Source organism: Rhinopithecus bieti, unplaced genomic scaffold (genome assembly GCF_001698545.2).
Source record: "Rhinopithecus bieti isolate Rb0 unplaced genomic scaffold, ASM169854v2 scaffold_23862, whole genome shotgun sequence".
Classification (NCBI taxonomy): domain Eukaryota; kingdom Metazoa; phylum Chordata; class Mammalia; order Primates; family Cercopithecidae; genus Rhinopithecus; species Rhinopithecus bieti.
Window position 1 is genome coordinate 1,106,070 of NW_016811338.1, and position 11,166 is coordinate 1,117,235.

The following is an 11,166-nucleotide window of genomic DNA, read 5'->3' on the forward strand; positions in this document are numbered from 1 at the left end:
CCCCCCCCCCTGCCCCCACGGAGTGGTATAAGAAGCTTTGTGAGAATTTTCTGTATCTTGATTGGGGTGTAGTTATATTAGGATATACATATATAAAAGTTCACTTAAGATGTGGACACTTCACTGTAGCTCAGTCATATCTTGATATATAGAAAGAAAAATTAAAAAAGGAAGAAAGAGAAGAATTAAAGAAGAAAATAAAGAAAAAAAAGGAAACATTTTGTTGGGGAAAATAAAACCATCTCTATAGACAGAGTTCTGCCTAGAGACTGCCACTTTTCTATTCCTGGATTTGGTGATCTTTAAAATCCTCTTCAGCTATAACAGGCAATGATTGTTTGAATAAGAACAAAATGTAAGGTGAAAATTTGAGAATGGCAAAGTAAAGTTAACACCAACTTTTATGGCCCAATATTATGATTGTCAATGGGCCTATTAACAAGGACATGATACTCACTATAAAAATTCTAAATTGCTGTGTCAAGTCCCCACTTTCCTTACCCGAAAGCTATGGTTACCTTGTGCATCATAACACTGACTGTAAATTAGGAAACTCATTTTACTTCCTCCATCTGCAGAGACCAGTGCTTACGGAGGGTGTGTTTGAAATGGATTTTACAATTCAAATTTAGTTGCACAAAGTCTTACCACTCTGAGCAAAAATAAAAATCTTCCCTCTGCTATTGTAATCAAAACAATACCCTGGCTTACAGCTCTATGTACGTATTGCAAGCAGAGTGATTTAGGTTAAACTCTGATTCAAACATCTAAGAAATTTAGAAGCAGGTAAAACCAGCATCTGCTTTATTGGTATATTTGGTGGGAGGGAAGAAATTGTCACCCACATGTTTGGAAGAACATCACCTTCTTCCAAGTTATTTTTTATTTTTTTATTTTATTTTATTTTAAGTTCCGGATATATGTGCAGAATGTGCAGGTTTGTTCACAGGTATACATGCACCGTGGTGGTTTGTTGCACCTATCAACCCATCATCTAGGTTTTAAGCCCCGCATGCATTAGGTTTTAAGCAGTGATGGGAAATCCACAAAGTCATGCTTTACAAGAAATTATAATATTGAGTTATTATACCTTGGCATGATTATACTTTCTTTTGTATAAATATGGCGTCTAATTTAAGATTTTAAAACTCTTTGAAGAAATGAAAGAGCTAGCGTTTACTTTATTTTATTTATGTATTTTTAAACTTTTAGATTCAGGGGTACACGTGAAGGTTTGTTACACAGGTAAACTCATGTCATGCAGGTTTGTTGAACGGATTATTTCATCACCCTGGTATTAAGCCCAGTAACCAATAGTTATCTTGTCTGCTACTCTCTCTCCTCCCACCCTCAACCCTTAAGTAGACCCCAGCGTCTGTTGTTTCCTTCTTTGTGGTCATGAGTTCTCATAATTTAGCTCCCACTTATAAGTGAGACTATGCAGTACTTGATTTTCTGTTCCTGCATTAGTTTGCTACAGATAGTAGCCTCCAGCTCCGACCATGTTCCCGCGGAAGACATAATCTCATTGTTTTTTATAGCTGGATAGTATATACATAGTGTTTATGTACCACATTTTCTTTATCCAGCCTGTCATTGATGAGCATTTAGGTTGATTCCATGTCTTTGCTGCTATTGTGAGTAGTGCTGCAATGAACATTTGCTTTCATGTGTCTTTATGGTAGAATGATCTATATTCCTCTTGATACGTGCCTAGTAATGCGATTGCTGGGTTAAATGGTAGTGCTGCATTTAGCTCTTTGAGGAATCGCCAAACACTGCTTTCCACAATGGTTGAACTAATTTACACTTCCACCAACAGTGTATAAGTGTTCCTTTTCCTCCGTAACCTCGCCAGCATCTGTTATCTTTTGACTCTTTAAAAGCCAAAACTAACATTTATTGAGCTTATAATATGTATACAGCTCTTAACTTCTGTCCTTCACTGAATTCTAAAACACTCTTTCACAGGTGAAGAAAGTGAGCCTTTGGGAAGATAAACACCTAGCTCTTGGTAAGATACTCAGAATTTACCTCGAATGTGTCTGACTCTAAAGCTTGTTTTCCTTCTACTGCATCCTTCCAGTGACTCCTCTAAAGGAAAAATTAACATTTAAAACAATTTGCGGCCAGGTGCTGTGGCTCACACCTGTAATCCTAGCACTTTGGGAGGCCAAGGTGGTGGATCACGAGGTCAAGAGATCGAGACCATCCTGGCCAACATGGTGAAACCCTGTCTCTACTAAAAATACGAAGATTAGTTGGGTGTGGTGGCATGCTCCTGTAGTCCCAGCAACTCAGGAGGCTGAAGCAGGAGAATCGCTTGAACCCGGGAAGCGGAGGTTGCAGTGAGCCAAGATCATACCACTGCACTCCAGCCTGGTGACAGAGTGAGACTCAAAACAACAGCAACAAAAACAATTTGCTCTGTGTTTGGAGTCACCTTCAACTTTAAATAAATGTTAAAGTACTGGCATAAATATTAGACCACAGAGTTAGTTTTCCAAGAGATACCACTTGTTTCCATTTCCTATGAATCGAAGTTACTTCATTTTTTCTTCTTTTTGTTTGGTAGAAGTTTGACCTCAGTCAATTCAAGTTGTACCTAATTTTGGGTAATCCTCACTCTTGAGGTTACCCATTAATCTTGGAGGGTTGATGAGTGTGGTGCTTGTTTATTATCTGTTCAGGCTGCAGGCTGGCATGTGTCACTAGACCACGTGGGTTACAGCCGTGTCAGAGTTTAGGATATTCTCAGGTATGACTCCACGTCTGATACTTCCTTGATCCTCTGTAAGACTTGGGGAAATTTGAACACATTTTTACTGTTCTCTAGGTCAAGGGAAACTCTGCAGGCTGTCTCTGGCCACGGTGCCATATCTTTTCTACCCATCCTCAGCACTACAGAAGTTTGCCTGTTTGTTGGGATGGGGGTTGTTGAGAACAGGGAGATGACTTTGGGCTCTTGTGCTTTTCTAAGCTCTCTTCTCTTGAACATTTAAATATTTAAGGTGTTGTCATCTTCCCTTCCTCACCCTTATGACAGAAACCTTATAGTTGAGGAAAGGAGGATGGTAAAGGTATTAAATAGCACATCCTTTGAAATCATTTTCATGTTATACAGAGACTCATTTTGGCTCCCTCAATCAGTTTACCCATAACAACTCTCCCTAGAGAAAATGAATGCTCAGTTGGGATTAGAGAAATCAATGGGGAGAAAAACCCTCATAGAGACTGTGAAAAGTTAAACATATTCTCTATGTCATGCATATAATCAACACTCAGTTAATACTTAAGTTAAATATTACAGAAGAGGTAATATATTTGTCAACTTAAGGATTTTGAAACCTAGATGAGCATCAAAGTCATCTGGGAAGATTTTAAAATTCAGATTTCTAGGCTCCATTCCTGGAGTTTCAAACCTAATAGATTTGAGGAGCAGTTGATAAACTCTGTTAAAAAACAAACAAATACCTCATATAATTGGACAAATTTGAGAACTACCAGCTTAGCTGGTATGACTACGCAGGTTTATTCAGTATTATCCTATGAAGTGCAGAGCAGGGTACCAAGAAAATAGAATATTGATAAACATTTAGGTAGTAAAAGAAATATGAATATATCTGAAACTTAGAACATACTTGGAAATATGGCATATAAACTTCTTTTGTGCATACATTTTATTGGTCTCAAGATCAAGGAATGGATTTGGGGCATTTATAACCCTACCTCTTCAGAGACTCTTTGCCTTCTTGATTTTTAATCCTCTCTCCACATCAAAACAGACAGAATTTGATGTAATTTACTTTAGCAAAAAAACTAATTTATATACATGTGTTAATTCCAAAGTCATTTGAACTTTACCATTTTATTTTTAATATTGAAATATAAAGTTTGTGTTCTAGTAAAAGATTAGTTGGGGAACCAGTCTGAGAGACATTTTTAGAGCTGGAATGGCCTTCTAGTTTCAAAAATCATATTGCATTTGAGGCTTGCTTTAAAATTAAATGTACTTTAGTAATTTTAGTTGTGCCATGGTGATGGTGGTGGAGGAGGAGGATGGAGGAGACGAGACAACAGAAAGCCCAGGATAATCCCACTTGCTTGTTTCCCTTCATGTTAATTAATTCGTTCATTTATCCAAATACTTATTGACAGACATTGTTGACAGTAATTAGAAACAAGAAGATCAGTGTATTAGTAAGGGTTCTCTAGAGAGATAGAACCAATAGCGTGTACCTGTGTGTGTGTGTATCTGTGAGTACATATCTGTGTGTGTATATATACATATATATACATATACATACATTTATATTCTATAAATAAAATACATATATGTGTATATACATGGTATAAGTGTATTCTATATATATTCTACTTATAGGCATTTATATATATGCCCACATATGTATTCTATATATTTGTATTAATATTTTACATATATAGACACACATATATATATTCTATTTGTATGTGTGTATATATGTAATATAAACACATTCTATTGTATTCTATATGTATTCTATATATATGTGTATACATATATATAGAATACATATATATGTTTGTCTATATAAGTGTGAAATACGTACGAGAGGGGATTTATTAGAAGCACTGTCTCCATGATTACAGAGGGCTGAGAAGTCCCATGACAGGCCATCTGCAAATTGGATACCCTGGACTGCCAGTAGGGTGGTTCAGTTCAAGTAGAAAAGCCTCAGAACCCGGAAAGCTGGTAGTGTAACGTCTAGTCCAAGTCTAAAGGCTTAAGACCCTGGGGTTGAGGTGGGGACCACTGGTAGAAGTCTTGGAGTCCAAAGGCTGGAGAGTGTGGAGTTCTGATGTCTAAGGGCAGGAGGAGGAGAACACTCCAGTTCCAGGGGGAAGAGAGGACCCATTCACCTTTCCTCTGTTATTGTACTATCCAAGCTTCCAGCCAATTGGGTGGTGCCCACGCACGTGCGGTTGTATCTTCTCCACTCAGTCCACTTAGACTCACACATCAATCTCCTCTGGAAACACCCTCACAGAGACACCCCCCAAATAATCTTTTACCAGCTTTCTAGGTATTTCTCAACTCAGTCAAGTTGACATCTAAAACTAACCGTCACAAACAATAAGATGTGGCTTTGACTTGGGAAAATGTATAGTCCAGGGAAGGAGATGGATATACAAAAATTTCAATAAAACCTATGTGTTTTGTTAGAATGTCTCAGTGGACCATTATGTGCAATATATAGCCATGTTTAGGGACACTAAGAAATGTTTTCTAGAGACAATGAATTCAAATGGAGTCTTGAAGAATGAATACAATCTTCTGGCGAAGGGGATGCAGAGAGGGAAGGGCACTTCATGAAGAAGAAACAACATGCAAAGGTGGAGTTAGGAAAGTAAAGGGTGTGTGTTTAGAGACAGAATTGTTAACTTGATGTAGCTGGAAAATGAGCATGGCAGGATACAGGGCTTGCACAGGTTTGGAAGGAGAATGGCAGGATACAGGGCTTGCATAGGTTTGGAAGGAGAATGGCAGGATACAGGGCTTGCACAGGTTTGGAAAGGGCCCAATATTCACATCAATGATGTTAAACTTAGTTCCGTGGGCAGTAAGGGACATATCAAAGGTTTTTAAGGAAAGGAGTGACAAGACAAGGTTTATGGGAAAAAAAAATACATACTGCAAGTCTGTAGGGGATGAATTAGAGGAAAAAGGTGGTAGGGGCAGAAAGACAAGTTAGTACAGGAGCCAGAAGATGAGTGCTTAAAATAAAACAATTACAGAGGAAATAAGAGAAAAGATGATTTGGAGAGTAAAGAATTAGAATCGACAGGACTTGGTATGAGAACGTCTCTATTCTTAGTTTGGATTCTCTCAGATGCTAACCCTGAGATAAGGATGTGAGTGGGTGAAGTACAGAAAATGCTGGAAGGGAAGTGGGAGGGGGCGAGGTGTGGGTAATGTGGCTAGCGGTGCCTTGCTTCCTCATGACCACAGCAAAACTCAGGGGAACCTGGGAAGATGTACAGAATATGTTCCTCAGAATTCTCCCTCCTGAGGGGTGAGGGAACTTCACCTTCAAGTGGAGTAACAGAGAGAGGAAAGTTGTATTGATGTGAAGAGTGAATGAGATGCCTGAAAATAATAAAAATGAGTCTAAAGTCGGTTTAATCTATTGTTGAGGAGAAAGAATGAAGGCAGCAGTTTGAGAAAGATACAAAACCAATTTAAAAAATTGGGGCGATTGAAGTTTCCTTGTTGGCCAAAGGAAACAACTTAGCAGAAAGAGAATGAAGATGAGAGAGAGAGAGAGAGGGAGAGAGACTTGCCATTATGGATGGAAAACATTTCCAGACATATTGGGGCTGCAGGTGCCAAGCCACAGCTTCAGCAGCTGCCTCTTCTGAGAGAGAGAAGTGGATGGACACTTTGTCCTCTCAGGTGAAATGGAGAGAAGTGAGGATTGGGGAGGCACACAGATACATTTTTCGGTGGAGGGAAGCTCAATGGAAGGAGTTCATGTCTGAGGGTTCCATGTTTCTGTGCAGTAAAGAAAAGAACATGAATGAACCTAAGATAGCGATTTTTCTTCATCACAGACACGAAGAGCAGGAGGTTTCTTGGTTTGTCACTGGATCCCTAACATCCTGAAGTGTGGCTGGAAAGAAAGACTCCCCCTAAACAGTTATTGAGTTTAATGAACGAACTAAAAGTGAATCACACTTCACTGATGCTAAGAAGCAGGTGGCTGCTTTGTTCATCACTGGATCCCTAACATTCTGAAGTGTGGCTGGAAAGCAAGATTCCCCCTAAATAGTTATTGAGTTTAATGCAGGAACTAAAAGTGAATCACACTTCACAGACACTAAGTGCAGGAGGTTTCTTTGTTCGTCACTGGGTCCCTAACATCCTGAATTGTGGCTGGAAAGCAAGACTCACCCTAAATAGTTATTGAGTTTAATGAAAGAACTAAAAGTGCATCACACTATACCAACAAGAAAAGTGTAAAAAATATCTGGGTTCGAATCCCATCTTGCTGTTTCACATTGAATAAATTACTCAATGTTAATTCCTAGGGATACAATGATGATTCAATATTATTTGGTAGATAGAAAATAAAAGTAATTATACATAATTTTATTCTGCTTGTTATACATCTCTAAGAGTAAGTATACCTTGATTGTAGGGTATGAACATTTCATGAACTTTCCTCTTTGTTCTGTCCTATTATAAAGGAAAGTGCACACTAAAGCTTGACTTTTTATTCAAGGACTCTTAAATTTTATAATATTCTCCAATAAAATAAAACAAATTACTTGAAAACAAAGAATTTGTCATCCTAGGGTGAAATATGTATGCACATATTTTCTCATTCTATCGGAATTAAATGTAGTACCCAAAGTTTGAGAAGGAGGTTATTTAACGATTTTGGATTTTAAACTTCCCTAAATGTTATTCAGCACTAGGAGGGATCGCTAATTTCACAGAAAGCTGAATTAATATACAGCAGATTTCTGAGAAGTTAGAGAAAGAAGAGAAATCAGTAGAGTGAGGTTTAATCAAGATAAATGGAAAGCAATCCACTAGGGAAAGACCAAATCTGAAGAAAAAAAAAAAAAGATTATAACCCAGAAAATATAGGTTAGAAGGCATTAATGTGGATGGAAAAAAGGTGTTAAGGTGATAGTTATTAATAAATTTGATGTGAGCTCACAATGAGATCCTACTGCAAAAAATGGATGAATGTTGTATAAGAAAGTCTTCACTGATATATATAAGAGCAGGGGAATAAATATCCCCTTCCCACCTTTTTTTTTTTTTTAAGGAGATTGCTGAGTCTATATATAAAACAATTCAGTTATCCTATGGCCCTCACTTTCTGCTTCTTGAAATGGCTGTGAGATTTAAGACACAATGCAAAACAACAATGAAAGTCTCCCACATAACTGGAGAATTATGAGGCTTGTTGCATCACACTGGACCACTTGCTCCTCCTCAGACTGCTAAATCTCATTACCCTTCTGTGCCTTTGCTGTTTTTTTTCCCTCTGCCTGCTCCTACATTCCTCCATTCTCTGGGTACAGAAATTCATTTCATTCATCTAGGGCAACCTCAAATGTAATCCCATTGGTGAAGACTTTTTTGAATTTTGCTGCTGTCTTCAATATGCCATACAGCCTTCTGTCTGACTGCTTTCCCATGAGAAGCAGGATGGGGTGGGAGGAAAGTACTAGAATGGGAGAGGAGGTGAAGGGGGGTGTGTGCTATGGGTTTAATCTGGGCAAGGCTGGGTCTAGAAATTTTAGAATTACCTATATTTAAGGATCTTTACATTATAGGATCACTTTATATCATAGGATCACAAAGTAGAAAGCACACTCTGTAAGAGATGCTCTTGAGGATACAGAGATGGTTGGGGGATAAATGACTTCAGTAGACCTTTGAAAGCGTATCAGTAGATCTCTACACCAGTTACCAAGGTTTTGTCTCTCAGCTCCAAATGCTTAAGGGGCTAGAACATAAGAGTAGATCATCAAAATTCATCTGCTTGGTGGCTCTTTTTTGGGACATGGATTTAATACCTCATCAAGGACCCCAGGAGAGGAAGTATACTCTTGCCAAAGGACACATAGTAGGAGTATTGCTCCTTCCCATATACTGAGTGATATGGAAGGCTGTCAGTATTGAGTGGCTCTGCAGAAGATTCAGGCTGTCCTTGGATTTGGGTCATGTAATCCAATTGACTGTATAATATTGTTGGTACTAGTGGTGATAAGAGATTCAATGTAGATTTCATGGCAATTCCCAGTGAGAAAAGCACAACACAGGCCCCTGGAATTTGAAGCCAGACCATGGCAATTGCAGCAGAGAATTATAAGTCATTTTAGAAACAGTTCCTCCTATGTAGGGATCCTGGTAGAGACTGAACCCTTGAGCATGAGGCACCAAGTGACTATGCATCTTGAACTACCTGTGATGGGCTAAGTGATGTAAGAACTGCAGAGTCAAGAAGTCAGATGGGTCAGCAGCTCTGGGTCACGAGATGGAAATGGTGCATCTGGAACCAAATCCAGGAAGGGCCAGAGGACGTGAGTAAGACGCATAAGCAGGTACCTCAGATACCCACCACAGTACAGCAACAGACCTTACACTTACCACAGCGGTCATGTGGTGGGTCTGGTATGACTGGCTAAACAAAGAGGGTGCAGCCGAAGTTTTGTTTATGAATGAGTCCACTTGGTATGTGTGTGGAAGCTGAAAATGGATAGCGGCTACATTATAGCCACAATCAAATATGGCTTTGAAAATAGTGGAGAGGGAAAATCTTCCTTATGTGCAGACCTCCGAGCCATGAACTCCACTTTGTATGGAATGAGAAGTGGACCAAGGTAAAAATATATGCAGATTCCTGGGCAGTGGTTAATTGCCTGGCTGGCTGGTCAAGGGCCTGGAAGGAAAAGAAATAGAAGGTCAAAGACAAGGAGTTCTAGATTTGGAGCATGTGATGGACATATGGGCCCGAGTGTCATCTGTCTATCACACATTGACGCTACCAGGAGGCATTCACTGTGAAAGGGTCATGGAACACCAATGAGACAAAATGGCATGGCCAGTCAGTGTTATCCAGCCTTTGTCACCAGCCTTCCTGGATCTGGCCCAATAAACCCATTACTGGAGTGGCCATTGTGTCAGAGATGAACACTGTGCGTGGGCTTCACAACAGAGTCCCCATTTGCTGAAGTCTGTCTGGACACTGGTGCCTCTGAATGTCTAACCTGATACCAACAAAGACCAACTTTGAACCCTCTAAATGGCACTGTTCTTTGAGGAATCTGATTTGGTGGCAAGGAGACTGCATCCTGGAAGGGATAGGGATTTGTCCAAAGAGATGCTTGTGTATTCTTGGTATGAATTTGCCTTCCTGGTCCTTAGTGCTTCAGCTAGCGCTGTCATCCTGGTGCTTTTAGAATGCTTGATCCAGAAGTGTGGAATCCTACTCAACAAATCATCCCAGGTGTGATCCACTTACAGCAAAGGAGGTGTGAGAATGGGCCTACAACCGCTGGATTTACTGTTTGTATCATATACTTAACAGTATCAAGAAGTAACTGGCCTGTTACTCTAACAGGCCTTCTAGCAATGGCCTTCTCAAGACGCAGGTGAAGCTCCAGCTTGAAGACAATGCTCCAAAAGGAAGAAGAAGCACCATTCTTAGAATGCACACTACACATTGAAACAGAGACCTAAATGTGGTGCTCTGCCAATAATAGGAGGAATATATGGGCCCAGGTACCAAGGTGGGTAGCAGAAGGGTTCCTCTTGTCATCACCTCTGACATACTGCAGGACATTGTACTTCTCAGCCCTGTAATTCTGGGCATTGCTTTGCTAGAGTTCCTTGTCTAAAGTGAGAGGACTGTTACAAGGAGACATAGCAGGAGTTTCATTCAGCTGGAGCACTTTGGACATCTCGTGGTCAGGGGCTCAGAGGTAAGAAGAGAGTCATCATTTGGTAGGGTAATTGACACTGATATGCAGAAGGAGGTAGTGAAGCTTTCAGACATTGATGGTTAGGAGGAATGTATAGAAAGCAGATAATCTCTGAGCACATCTTGGTACTCTCTTATCTCAACATAACTCTAAATGGACATGTGCAGCAACTCTGAAGGAAGAACCATGTGAAAACCAAGAGATCAGATCCTTCAGAAATGAAGTTTTGGGTCACACCACCAGGTAGGCCACCGGGACCTGTGAACATGATAATTGCGGTGGAGGGAAATACAGAGATTCTCTAATTTGTTTTCCATGTTACTGATCCCAGTTGCGTTTTTATCACAGTTCTTTATTAACTGTGATGCTAATTTAATTTGGCAAATATATTTTAAATGCTTTACAATTCTTATGCACCTCTGTGCTTTAAAATTCTTATTGTCTCTTTTCAAAATTTAAAAGTGTGGAAGTTTATATGACTTTCTGCCAAAGTTTCACAGCAATTTTTAAAAAATATCTTTCTGAGGATTCTTCTACTTTAGCACTTAGAAGTCTTCTCTTTAAGCCTTCTGCAAGATGTTTTCTTTTCCTTGTCCTGCAGTATTCTGAATTCCTGTTTACATATATATATATATATATATATATATATTTTTTTTTTTTTTTTTTGGGGGGGGGGGGGGC